Raw genomic sequence first — 14,409 nt, 5'->3', positions numbered from 1 at the left:
ACTTTTGGGAACTTATTCCTTAAACTGGATTGCCTTACCCAGCCTTAATCCAGGAGGTGCTTAAGTCCTATTGTATCTTGATATGTCATGTTTTGTTAGTAACCATGGTAAGCCTGCCCCTTTCTGAACAGAAACAGGAGCAATAAGTTGGGGTGGGTTGTAGGGGAGGTTAGGAGATGGAAGGATGGAACAGGAGGAAGGAGGGGAAACTGCAGTCAGGAAGTAAAATTAATAAATAAATTTAATAAAAAATTATCTTAATAGAAGTTGAAGTGTTGAAAATATGTTTTTGACAAACGTTGAAGTAATTTAATGACTTAAAATTATATTGAGTTTGTATGTATATGTGTGTCTGATTGTGTGCTGTGGCATGCATATAGAAGTCAGAGCTCAAGTAGGATTTCTTCTTCTACCATATGGATTCTGGGGATCAAACCCTGGCCTTTTGGCTGAGTGGCAAATGCTTTGAGCCATCACATCTGCTCCATTTAATGACTTCTATAATATAATCTGAACTCTATGACTATTTTATAGATAAACTCATTACATTCCTCAAAAAGGGAGTTGTAATAATTTAGTGCAATAATATATCTTATCTTGAAAACATTTTCTAAAGTTTTAGCAATTTATCCTTTCAAGACAAAAAGGCCAATTGTTACTATGGCCGAAAAATTTAAACAAGATTCAGTTGCATCCATTGTATAAACTCCACCCTAGTGACTATGGTTTGAGAGTTCATGCACTCAAAGTTGGTTATCAGGTTGCAGCATAGGGAGGTGATGGACATGTTATGATGTGGGGTCTTTAAAGTATCCATTAAGTCACTGAAGATGTACTGTTAAGACATGGTGGGACTCTATCGCCCTGCTGTCACTCTGCATCCTCACTCAAGATACGATTGACTTACACTCCCCCATTCTTCTGCTATGATGTCTCCTCAGCCAAAAGCCAAAGTAAAGGGCAACTTGATGCAAAGGACTTGAAGTTTTAGAAACATGAGTCCCAGTCAATCTTTTTTATTTTATAAATTAATTATTACTTGTCATAATCAAAAGATGACTAACATTCTAGCTTAATGTACTGATTTATGAGGAAAGAGTTCCACAAACTGCATGGCTTACACAACTGAGTTTCATTGTTTGCCTCTTCCAGAGACTAGAAATCTGATATCAGGTTGTCAACAGTGCCATGCATTGTCTGAGTGCTAGGAAGTATATGTCCAGTTTCCTGTCCCAGCTTCTGGTAGTTTGTAGCCCCATAGCAACAAAATTCTAGGCTCCCTGTTGTATTCTTCTTGTATATCTTTGTAGCCACATCTCCCCATTTTACAAAGATGTGAATCATATTTGGACTAAAGCTCACCCTGATTCCTTCATTTGAACTTGATATTCTATATGTCAGTAATTCCAGACAGGGGCCATGCTAAGGGAGGAGACTACAGTATGTCTTTTGGGGGAAGACATAATCTTACCCACTCATTTTCCACTTAAAAATATTTTTGTAGCAACTGAAATGTTATTTTCAAATTATATACTGCTGACACAAAAAACTTTTTAGAGAATAAGAGGTAAATTGTGTCTCTGACAGTTTTCTGAGTAAAGCATAATGATGTTATCTAAGAAGTTCTTAGTCTATGAAATTGTGTCTTCTCTGGAGGTAGAGCATTAAAAAGTATAATTGAATTATAGCATATTTGAAAACAACTGTTAGCTGCTGAAAACTATTTCCAGCTCCAGAGTTTATTATATGCTTGGGCTTGCCATGTTTTGAAGAAACTAATGTGTATACATAAAGCACCTTCATGTATGTTTCAGTAGTTGAAGAAGAACACCAATTTCCTATTTAACTTCTCCCCTGCTAGTATAATAGTAACTTCTGATGGCATACTATTCCCTCTTCAAAAGGGACTGTAATTGGCCAAAGTGCAGTGTAAATTTTTGTTAGATTATATCACCAAAAATATGAATGGAAATCAAGAAGAGGTCTATTTGAAAAGGTTATGCATTTTAAAGGTATTGCTTTAATCTATGTGATAATATTGCTAATGGAAACAAGGACTTCATGTTTCCCTTTAAAAACATTCAGCAACTTGGGTATTCTGTCAAATCATTTATTGATAATTTATCAATGAATGTGGTTGAGTGTCTCTTTTGTGACAGACGGTATTTGAAAATGTAGGAATGAATACAGCTAAATAATTCCCTGAATCATACAATGGACATTCTGGCATGGAGACTGAGGCATTAAATGATCATACAAATGACCTTCAGAAATGATATGCATTATGAAAAGTTTGAGAAAAATAGTAGACAAGAGTGTAAATCACTTAGAGATGCAGGTTTTTTGAAGACAGCCCTTCCTCAAAAGGTCAGGTCAAGGTTTGGACAAGTTTGCATAAAAAATATTAGAATCAGTCTGCCTTTGGATCCACATGTAATAGATAATCTCTCCCTCCCCATTTTTATCTCTTTAAGAGACATAGTAGCTGTCATAGCATCCTTCCATTTCAGTTCAATGTCCATATTCATCCACACATAGGTATTTACATAAAAATTTGAATAGAGAAATTTTATCAAGTGTTCTCCTCATTGCCGACAGTTTAAATTCAATTAGACATTGGGAATTGGGGAAGATGACATTTAAAAGCAGCTATGTTTCTAAGCGTTTGACCTTTATGAAGATCATCTCTGGATCATGGCCTCATGTTGCATAATGCTCTATATCTGAAAGGAGTTTCCAAATAATTTTGCCTATCAGCACTTGGTGAAACAAATGACAGATACCAATGAAATAATTTGTACAAAGGCAGAGATAAATCACAGTACATCCCATGAAGCAACAACTTGTGCTCAAATTCTGTAGCCTGTTGCTTCTCCACTCTCAATAGAACATTATGATCAGCCAAACATGATGTATGGTTTTCCTGGAGACTCCACTGATATGATTTACTGTCATGATTCCAAGTTCCAAAGAATGCATAGATGAAATGTCAAGAAGGCAGTGCACCTCTCCAGAACACTATATGGTCATGATATCACCCTACTGGCAAAGATACAGTCCTCAATACATCCTTACGCCCCTGAACAATTTGTTGAATATGAAACATGCCTGTGGATAATTTCTTATTTCACGTATCTTAACCAAAACACTGGATTTAAATTTCTGGAGCATGAAATGAGTTTACTTCTAACTATGAAGAACTGCTTCCATCTTTATTCTCAGGATCTGAGGGCTTCTCCATCATTCTGTTTACAGTCATTCTGAAGCCTTCTTCAAAGAGAACAATCCTTTCCTGTGACTTCTGATGAAGTTGTTGTATTTAAATATACTACAAGTCATTGCATTTAACCCACTTCTCTTGGCTCAAAAGTCTTGGTTTGAACCCAGCCAGATTCTACAGTCAAGAAGCAGAGAGAGAGATGGAAGCTGATGTTCGGGTACTTTTCTCCTTTTTATGCAGTCCAGAATTCAAGTGCAAGTAATGATCAGGTTCACTTTTAGGATGGATCTTCCCCACTCAACTAACCTAATCAATACAATCATTCCCAAGTCTGCACAGAGGTAAAACAACCCATCAGAGATCTATCTGGAGGCTCATTTCCTAGGGAATTCCAAATCTTAAGTTGACAACTCACATTAACTGTCTCACTGAATCTTTATAAAATACCAAGTCTGTTCATAGTCTCTTGTTCAAGCTCTCTAGCAATCCTACACAATGCTTGCTCTCATTATCCTTGTCTCAGGTGAAAGAATCATGACTTATGGTGATTATGGGAGGGTATACAGTCAGTGTGACAACAGAGCCTGTGGCAAGGACATGATGGACATATGGGGTCAGATCTATCTGTGGACAATAAGGTCCAAATCAGTACAGAGGGACAGCAGACTTGACTGTGCAACTGAAGCCAAACTCATGAAGGATGACGAAGGAGACAGACTACAAAAGTACTGTAGCTAAATCATCCCATGACAAGAATACCAGCAATGTCCTAAAACAGTAGAACCAGAAGCAAATGTGACCTCCCATGAATTATTGTTTGGGCTACTTGAGAACAGAATACAGAATACAGAACTCAAGCCAGAGTTATCAAACAGGCCTAACTTCAGAGGAAAAGGATAAAACCCAAGTAAGAGAAACTGAATCTAAGGGAACCTTCCAAAGACAGAATCGAATCATAAAGAATAAGATTCTGGTTTTGCTCTACAAATGCAAAATGCAGATGAGGTGAGGACCAAATGTGTTGGACCTTTGCTTTGGCACTCATGCTCTTCCTCAAGGGTACTGATGCTTAGAGATACCCTAGCCTGTAAGCCTGAAGTGTTCCTTTGTGCTTAACAACTTAGGTTTGAGGGAGATAGTCAGGGCTTAGTGGATCATTTTCAAAGGGTAGAAGGTAAAGATCTTCATCATTGACTCATGTGCTATGCTGCCCACAAGCACACCACACCCTGAGTGGTTGAACCATAGCATTGTATAATCTCTTGATTCTGGAGGCCAGACATCTGAGCTTGGGGGGTCAGTTAGCAGGGATGGTTTCTGATGAAGTCATGATACTATTCACCAGGCAAACCTGCCCTCCCTGTGTTCTCACATTGTCTTCATCTCTAGATTTGTCTTCCTCTGCTTTTCATGAACAAAGATTAGAAGATCAATCTTCTTCATTAGAGTCTACCCAATAATCTCATTAATGAAGATTTCTCCTTTCTCTACAGTTGATTAGCTTCTGTACTACTGGGGTTGGGACATGGACATATGACTTCTGGAAGCAAATTCAGTTCATGACAACACTAAATCCAAGTCTGCCAGTGAATGACAGAGAGAGAAGAAAAAGAGGAGAGAGAGAGGAGAACCAGAGCAAATCTAAGGGAGAGATAGAGCAAAAGATGTGTGTGTGTGTGTGTGTGTGTGTGTGAGAGAGAGAGAGAGAGAGAGAGAGAATATGGAAAAGAAATAGACTGCCTGTATTGTGATTTCACAAACTCCAGAGACTCTTGAGTTTCTGAAGTATATAAACAGAAATAACCATGAAATAATCCTATTATGGGCAAAATTCCCTAGTTCAAAGTCATTCATATTCTAGCATCTCCAGTCAAGATAGTTTCCAGTATAATTTTAAATACTATTTTCTGGGACAAAAAAATCACAAGGTTTTGAGATCATTTGCTTGTAAACAGAACCTTCATAGAACCATGCTGAAACTATCTTTATGGGCTACTAAGCTAGATTCAGCAAAGTATGCAAATTTTATCAAACACAAAATTTCATTATTTTCCAATCCTTGCATTCTTCTATTCAGGAATCAGAGAAGTAGAATGCAAAACAAGAGCAACAGACATGACTGCCCTGAAAATTACCTGTCTGTGGCTGTGAGGTGAGGATGCCTCTTTGATAGGCATATGTGGAAAATGATACCATTTTCAATCCTGCTTGATAAAATTTGACTCTAGAGAAGAAGTCAAAGCTTCTTGAGAAAGGTGCATGACAGCATCCTGTAATCCCAGTGTATAGTAGGCAGAGATCAGATCCCTTGTGCTGTGGGATGTCTTTCTGTATGCTGTGAATATGTGTGGATAATAAATAAAGCTGCATTGGCCCATGGCAGGGCAGGATAAGCTTAGACAGTACATTCAGATGAGATGAAGAAGGGTGGAGTCAGGGGAGACACAAGCCCACTGCTGAAGGAGCAACAAGATGTTAGCAGACCAGTAATACCATGGCTATGTGGCAACATACAGATTTATAGAAATGGATTAATTTATGATGAAAGAGCTAGCTAGCAAAAAGCTTGAGCCATAGGCCATACAGTTTGTAATTCACATTAAGCCTCTGGGTGACTATTTTATAAGTGGCTGTGGGACCCTGGTGGAAGAGGTTAGTCTGCGCTGCTGGGCAAGGCAGGACCAGAGAAATTTCTATCAACACCCTTGAGCAAGTTGGCTAATGAGATTGACTGACTCAGAAAGCCCTGGGTTCAAATGAGAGACCCTGCCTTGACTTATACAGTGAGGAGTAAATTAAGAAGCAATTCAGTGGCAACTTCTGACCTCCACATGCACATATTCACATGTACATTTGAACATTCATGCACCATGTACTCACACTATGCACACCCCCAAACCAAATAGCAATAACAGCCAAGTTTCAACTCCTTTCCCTTACAGAAGTATCATTTACCTCCTACAAAAGATTTGAAAATAAAGAATAAACCTCTAGTGTTTGGTCCAGGATATAAGGTATCCCAAAACAAGTTTTGAAAAATAGTCTACATTTGGCTTTATTGATTCTAAGTATATCTTAGCAGCATTCTCTGAAGCGTATGCTGAAGCCAATGTGATCTCAATGGGAATCCAATCCATATGTCTCTGACTCATTCACACTTTAGCTCATCAAAATATTGTTTTGCAAGAGCTATCTATCTGAAGTCCAAAAAAGCTTTGAAAAGCTCTTTTTCTTAGAAATAAGGAAGTCAGGATTTTTTTTTTTTGCCAAGTGTAAACAAACACATTCCCTGATTCCCTATGCCTCTTTGAATTAGAAATGTGGAAGACAGAAGGCTACAGAGCTCTGTAAACCTGTTCAAACAGAAACACATCCTTTATAGGCATAGCACTGAGGTGTATTCCTTTCTTATCTTCACTTTAAAGTGCCATTAAATATAAAATTCCCTATAACTGGCCTGTTTAAATCATTAATATTTTTCAATTTTAACTCAATTTTCACTGAACACCTTTTAATCTAAATATTCTAAAAATGGCACTGCAATAATATTGTGCATAATCAATGTCCTAATATGCAGATGTTCTCCTAAACCCTTAAATCCAGTCTCCCAAAATTGTTCTGTTAAATGTGTTTAGCTTAGATACAACAAAACACATTAATATCAGAGGTATTTATGTCAGTCTCCTCAGTTACCACTCCTGCTGTGTGTATTTGTGTCAGGTGTACATATGGGTGTGTATGTATTCCAGGTGGCACGCGTAGAGTTCAGGCGACAGCTGCTGTAAAGTCAGTTCTTTCCTTTCACCATTACAGGCTCTAGGCATCCTGTCCACATTGTCAGGCTTGCATAGCAAACTCCGCTGCCCACAGAGCCCACCACAGTGGCCCTTGTCTCATTACTCTTTTGATAATCAGTCAAAGCACAGTACCATTCTCTAAAGTACAGATTGAAGAATCAGCCTGGTGTATGATGGCAACTTGGAACCCCGACTGAAGCAAAAGGTAGCCAGGACTACCAGCCTACTACAAGAATTTCCAATTGTGCATGTGAAACCTGCTATTACTTGGGAATCAGAAACACTGCCTTTAAGACTCACCAATAATAATTTCAAAGGAGACTATTGTCTGCCTTTCCTCTTGAGGATTTATGATAAGCCTAAAAGTGATCCACTGTTAGGTGTTAGTGCTCTACCAAGACTGGTCAAGAGAACGGCAACTCAAACTAGGTGCTAACTATGAAGATGATTATCTCAGAGCAGCCAGGGTTAAGAGTGCCTGGGTTCAAAAGCAGACTCCAGAGCCGAAAGACAATCTAGAACTAACACCAAGAATAGACACAGTCAACAAGGGAGGGAACATGGGATAGACTGCAAGGAAGGAAGGGGAGGAAGGAATAATATAATTATATTATATAAGAGCATAAAATAAATATTATTAAAGGGAAAAACAAAAAGTGAGTGTGGAGCTAAATCAACAGGGGAAGATGAATACAAGGAAGCACACATCCAGTATGGAGTAGGAAAAGGTAGAAATTGAAGCTGAATTAAAGGGATGGGATACAGGATTTTATCTATGAACAGTTCAGGGTATCAGCAGAGAGCTATTCCCTTACATGTGTGGGCGCCACCTGTCATGTGAGTTACCATGGTTTAAATCTCAGGATCATATTCCAGGTTGACTGTATTCTTGCAGAAGCCTCTTAAGTAAGCTAACAATCCCATTTCTCCTAGCTTCATGAGACTCACCTATGCTGTATAGGGAAGGAGGTTTGGGGAAGAGAAATGGGGTACCACTCAACATCTAAGTCATAACTCAAAGCAAAACTTAGCTCTGTTAAAGATTCTAGCTAAATGCTCTGCCTTCAAATTCTAATCCCAGCAGTAGGATTGCCACAAGTTCACAGCCAGACTAGGTTAGATCAGGATTTCTCTTGACCATTGCCAGCAGTCTACAGAGGATGTATCATTGTGGATTTCTGGGGACCTCTCCAGCATTCTGCCTATTCCTGTTGTCATGTGGTCATCATTTATCATGGTCTGTTATTCCTTGTTCTCCCTTTCTGTTCTTGATCCAGCTAGGATCTCCTGCTCCCCTAAGCTTTCTTTCCCTCAAAACTTGCCCTTCATTACTCCCACTGTTGTCCAGGTTGTTCATGTAGATCTCGTCCATTTCTCGTCATTGGGTGATCCCTGTGTCTTTCCTGGGGTCCCATTTCCAAGGTAGCCTCCCTGGAGTTGTGTAGCGGTCTAGTCATCTTGGTTTTACATCTAGTATCCTACTATGAGTGAGTACATACCATGTTTGTCCTTCTGAGTCTGGGTTACCTCACTCAGGATGATTTTTTCTAGATCCATCTATTTGCCTGCAAACCTCATGATGTCATTGTTTTCCTCTGCTGAGTAGTACTCCATTGTGTATATGTACCATATTTTTTTTATCCATTCTTCAGTTGAAGGGCATCTAGGTTGTTTCCAGGTTCTGGCTATTACAAACAATGCTGATATGAACATAGCTGGGCAAAGGCCCTTGTGGTATGATTAAGCATCCCTTGGGTATATGCCCAAGAGTGCTACAGCTCGGTCCTGGGGGAGATGGATTCCCAAATTTCTAAGGAAGTGCCATATTGATTTCCAAAGTGGCTGTACAAGCTTGCATTCCCACCAGCTGTAGAGGAGAGTTCTACTTGCTCCACATGCTCTCCAGCATAAGCTGTCTTCTGTGCTTTTGACCTTAGCCATTCTGACAGGTGAAAGGTGGTATCTCAGAGTTGTTTTGATTTGCATTTCCCAGATAATTAGGGATGTTGAGCAATTCCTTAAATGTCTTTCAGCCATTTGAACTTCCTCAGTTGAGAATTCTCTGTTTAGTTCCATAGCCCATTTCTTAATTGGACTGTTGGGCATTTTGATGTCTAATTTCTTGAGTTCTTTATATATTCTAGATATCAGCCCTCTGTCAGATGTGGGGTTGGTGAAGACCTTTTCCCATTCTGTAGGCTGTCGCTTTGTCATGTTGACCATGTCCTTTGCTCTATAACAGCTTCTCAGTTTCAACAGGTCCCATTGATTGATTGTTTCTCTCAGTGTCTGTGCTACTGGTGTTATATTTAGAAATTGATCTCCAGTGCCAATGCGTTCAAGAGTACTTCCTACTTTCTCTTCTATCAGGTTCAGAGTAGCTGGATTTATGTTGAGGTCTTTGATCCACTTGGATTTAAGTTTTGTGCACGGTGACAGATATGGATCTATTTGCAGCCTTCTACACATTGACATCCAGTTATGCCAGAGTACTTCCTACTTTCTCTTCTTTCAGGTTCAGAGTAGCTGGATTTATGTTGAGGTCTTTGAACCACTTGGATTTAAGTTTTGTGCACGGTGACAGATATGGATCTATTTGCAGCCTTCTACACATTGACATCCAGTTATGCCAGCACCATTTGTTGAAGATGCTTTCTTTTTTCCATTGTACATTTTTGGCTTCTTTGTCAAAAATTATATGTTCATAGGGGTGTGGGTTAATGTCAGGGACTTCAATTCGATTCCCTTGGTCCACATGTTAGTTTTTATACCAGTACCATGCTGTTTTCATTACAGTAACTCTATAGTAGAGCTTGAGGTCAGGGATTGTGATGCCTCCAGAGGTTGTTTTATTGTACAGGATTCTTTTGGCTATCCTGGATTTTTTGTTTTTCCATATGAAGTTGAGTATTATTCTTTCCAGATCTGTGAAGAATTGTGTTGGTAATTTAATGGGGATTGTGTTGAATCTGTAGATTGCTTTTGGTAAGATCGCCATTTTTACTATGTTAACCCTGCCTATCCATGAGCATGGGAGATCTTTCCATTTTCTGACATCTTCTTCAATTTCTCTTTTTCGGGGACTTAAAGGTCTTGTCATATAGGACCTTCAATGCTAAGTTAGAGTAACCCCAAGGTATTTTATATCATTTGTGGCTATGGTAAAGGGTGATGTATCTCTAATTTCCTTCTCAGCATGTTGTCTATTGTATATAGGAGGGCTGCTGATTTTTTTTTTTTTTTGAGTTGATCTTGTATCTTGCTATGTTGCTGAAGGTTTTTATAAGCTGAATCAGTTCCTTGGTTGAATTTTTGGGGTCACTCATGTATACTATCATGTCATCTGCAAATAGGAAAAGCTTGATTTCTTCCTTTCCAATTTGTATCCCCTTAATCTCCTAATGTTCTCTTATAGCTTTTGCTAGAACTTCAAGTACTATATTGAATAAGTATGGGGAGAGGGGACAGCCTTGCCTTGTTCCTGATTTTAGTGGTATTGCTTTGAGTTTCTCTCCATTTAATTTGACGTTGGCGGTTGGCTTTCTATAGATTACCTTTATTATGTTTCTGTATGTTCCCTGTATTCCTGATCGCTCCAAGACCTTTATCATGAAGGGGTGTTGGATTTTGTCAAATGCCTTTTCTGAATCTAGTGAGATGATCATGTGGTTTTTTTCTTTGAGTTTGTTTATATGGTGTATTACATTGACAGACTTTCATATGTTGAACCACCCTTGCATCCCTGGGATGAAGCCTACTTGGTCATGGTGGATAATTGTTTTGATGTGTTCTTGGAGTCTGTTTGCCAGTATTTTATTGAGTATTTTTGCATCAATTTTCATGAGGGAGATCGGTCTGTAGTTCTCTTTCTTTGTTGTATCTTTGTTTGGTTTAGGAATCAGGGTGATTGTAGCCTCATAGAAGGATTTTGGTAATATTCCTTCTGCTTCTATTGTGTGGAACAATTTAAAGAGTATTGGTATTAAGTCTTCTTTGAAGATCTGGTAGAATTCTGTAGTGAAACCATCTGGTCCTGGGCTTTTTTGGTTGGGAGACTTTTAATGACTGAATGTATTTCCTTAGGGTTTATTGGACTGTTTAAATGGTTTTTCTGGTCTTGATTTTACTTGGGTATGTGGTACCTATCCAGAAAATTATTCTTTTAGATTTTCCAGTTTTGTGGAGTAGAGGTTTTTGAAGTGTGACCTGATGATTATCTGGATTTCCTCATTGTCTGTTGTTATGTACCCTTTTTCATTTCTGATTTTGTTAATTTGGATGCTCTCTCTCTGTCTTTTGGTTAGTTTGGATAAGGTCTTGTCTATCTTGTTGATCTTCTCAAAGAACCAACTCTTTGTTTCATTGATCCTTTGTATTGTTCTCTTTATTTCTATTTTATTGATTTCAGCTCTCAATTTGATAATTTCCTGGCGTCTGTTCCTCCGGGGAGACTTTGCTTCTTCCTGTTCAAGGGCTTTCAGGTGTGCTGTCAAGTCACTAGCTTCTTTATGTGGGCATTTAGTGCTATGAATTTCCCTCTTAGCACTGCTTTCATAGTGTCCTGTAAGTTTGGGTATGTGGTGTATTCATTTTCATTGATCTCTAGGAAGTCTTTAATTTCTTTCTTTCTTCCTTAACCCATTGGTGATTCAGTTGAGCATTATTCAGTTTCCATGAGATTGTAGGATTTCTGTAGTTTTTTGTTGTTGTTTAAATCTAACTTTAAGCCATGGTGGTCTGATAGAACACAGGAGGTTATTCCAATTGTTTTGTATCTGTTGAGATTTGCTTTGTGGCCAAGTATGTGGTCAATTTTAGAGAAGGTTCCATGGGGTGCTGAGAAGAAGGTATCTTCTTTTTTGTTTAGGTGGAATGTTCTGTAGATATCGATTAAGTCCATTTGAGCCATAACATCAGTTAAGTCCATTATGTCTCTGTTAAATTTCAATTTGGCCGATCTGTCCAGAGATGAAAGTGGGCTGTTGAAGTCTCCCACTATTAATGTGTGGGGTTTTATATGTGATTTAAGCTTTAGTAATGTTTCTTTTACATATGTGGGTGCCCTTGTGTTTGGGGCAAAAATGTTCAGAATTGAGACTTCATCTTGGTGGATCTTTCCTGAGATGAGTATGTAATGCCCTTCATCATCTCTTTTGATTGATTTTAGTTTGAAGTCTATTTTGCTGGATATTAGGATGGCTACACCAGCCTGCTTCTTAAGACATTTGATTGGAAATTCTTTTCCCTGCCTTTTATTCTTAGGAGGTGTCTGTCTTTGAATTTGAGGTGTGTTTCTTGTATGCAGCAGAAAGATGGGTCCTGTTTTTGTATCCATTCTGTTAGTCTGTGTCTTTTTATAGGTGAATTAAGTCCATTGATATTAAGGGATATTAATGACCAGTGATTGTTCGTTCCTGTTATTATTTTTATTTTTTGGTGGTAGTGTGTGTGTACTTCTCTTCTTTGGGGTTTACTGCTGTGGTGTTATCTATTGCCTGTGTTTTCATGGGTGTATCTGCCTTCCTTAGGTTGGAATTTTCCTTCTAGTGCTTTCTGTTGGGCTGGGTTTGTGGATATGTATTGTTTAAATCTGGTTTTGTCTTGGAAGGTCTTGTTCACTCCATCTATGATGATTGAAAGTTTTGCTGGGTATATTAGTGTAGGCTGGCGTCCATGGTCTCTTAGTGTCTGCATTATATCTGTCTTCTGGCTTTCAAATTCTCCATCAAGAAATTGGGTGTTATTCTGATGGGTTTGCCTTTATAAGTCACTTGGCCTTTTTCCTTTGCTGCCCTTAATATTCTTTCTTTATTCTGTAAGTTTAGTTGTTTAATTATTATGTGGCAAGGGGATTTTTCTGGGGTGTCTCTTCTCTTTGGTGTTCTATAGGCTTCTTGTATCTTCATAGGCATTTCCTTCTTTAAGTTGGAAATTTTTCTGCTATGATCTTGTTAAATATATTTTCTGTGCCTTTGAGTTGGTATTCTTCTCCTTCCTCTACCCCTATTATTCATAGGTTTGGTCTTTTCATGGTGTCCCAAATTTCTTGGACATTTTGGGTCATGACTTTGTTGGTTTTAGTGTTTTCTTTGACTGCTGAATCTATTTCTTCTAACGTATCTTCAACACCAGAGATCCTCTCTTCCATCTCTTGTATTCTGATGGTTATACTTGCCTCTGAAGTACCTGTTTGTTTATTCAGATTTTCTATTTCCAACATTCCTTCTGCTAGTGTCTTCTTCATTTTTTCTAGTTCCCTCTTCAGGTCTTGGACTGTTTCCCTGGTCTGTTTCATTGCTTTTTCGTGATTTTCTTTCAGGGACTTAATGTTTTCTTCTGCTTTAATTGTCCTTTCCTCTAGTTTTTTATAGCATTCTTACCATTTTTTTGTTTTTCGTTTCCTCCACTTATTTTTTATTTCTTCTATATAAGGCTCTAGCCTCTTCATGATGTTACTTATAAGGTTGTTTCTTTTGCTTCTGCCATTCTGTGATGTTCAGGTCTAGCTGTTGGAGAAGGGCTAGGTTCTGGTGATGCTGTATTGCTCTTTATTTTGTTGTATGTACTTCTTCTTTGGCATCTGCCCATCTCCTCCTGTGTTCATTCTTGGTCTTATCAGTGTACTTGGTCCAGACAGAGCTGACAGATTTAGGGAGCCTCTGTCTGTTCCAGATGGAAGCTCTAGGCCGGATGGGAGCTCTGGTCCAGATGAGAGTACTTGCCAGATAGGAGCTGGGGCGGCTGGACTCCGAGTCTCAGGAAGTCCCTGGGGTCTCCTTATCTTGTCCAGATGGGACCTCCTCTTGTCTAGATGGGAGTTCTGTGACAGGATGGAAGCTTTGGTCCAGATGGGAGTTCCGGTCCAGATGGTAAATGGGGGTTCTCTGGTTCAGATGGGAGTTCCGGGGCAGGATGGATTGCTGGACGCTGGTCTATAAGTCTCTGGAAGTGGCTGGGGTCTCAGGCAAATGGGTGTGGGGCCTGGGTGTGGAGACTGCAGTGTCTGCCTGCAGTCTTGGAAAAAGGGAGCCTTCCAGAAGGGCCCACTGATTGGCCAGAAACTGGGGCCACTTTAGGCAGGTCCTCCAGGGATGGCTGATGCCCAGAGGTGGTTGCCTCTCTGACTACAACCCTAGGCACTCACCTCTGGTCCAGATGGGAGTTCTGGGGCAGGATGGACACTGGGGGCTCGTTGCTAAGTCTCAGGAAGTGGCTGGGGTCTCTGGCAGACGGGTGTGGGGGCAGGGCGTGGAGGTTATAGGGTTCAGCAGAGGGTCTTGGAGAAGGGGAACCTTCCCGTTGGGGATGGGGGGTCCTGCCCTATGGCCAGAACCTGGGGCCCAGTTGGGCAGGACTTCCCAGGAGTAACTGGTGCCTGGGTTGGGACCTAGG

This window comes from Onychomys torridus, chromosome 23 (genome assembly GCF_903995425.1).
Source record: "Onychomys torridus chromosome 23, mOncTor1.1, whole genome shotgun sequence".
Classification (NCBI taxonomy): Eukaryota; Metazoa; Chordata; class Mammalia; order Rodentia; family Cricetidae; genus Onychomys; species Onychomys torridus.
The sequence above is the reverse complement of the archived record's forward strand: the minus strand, read 5'-3'. Positions refer to the sequence as shown.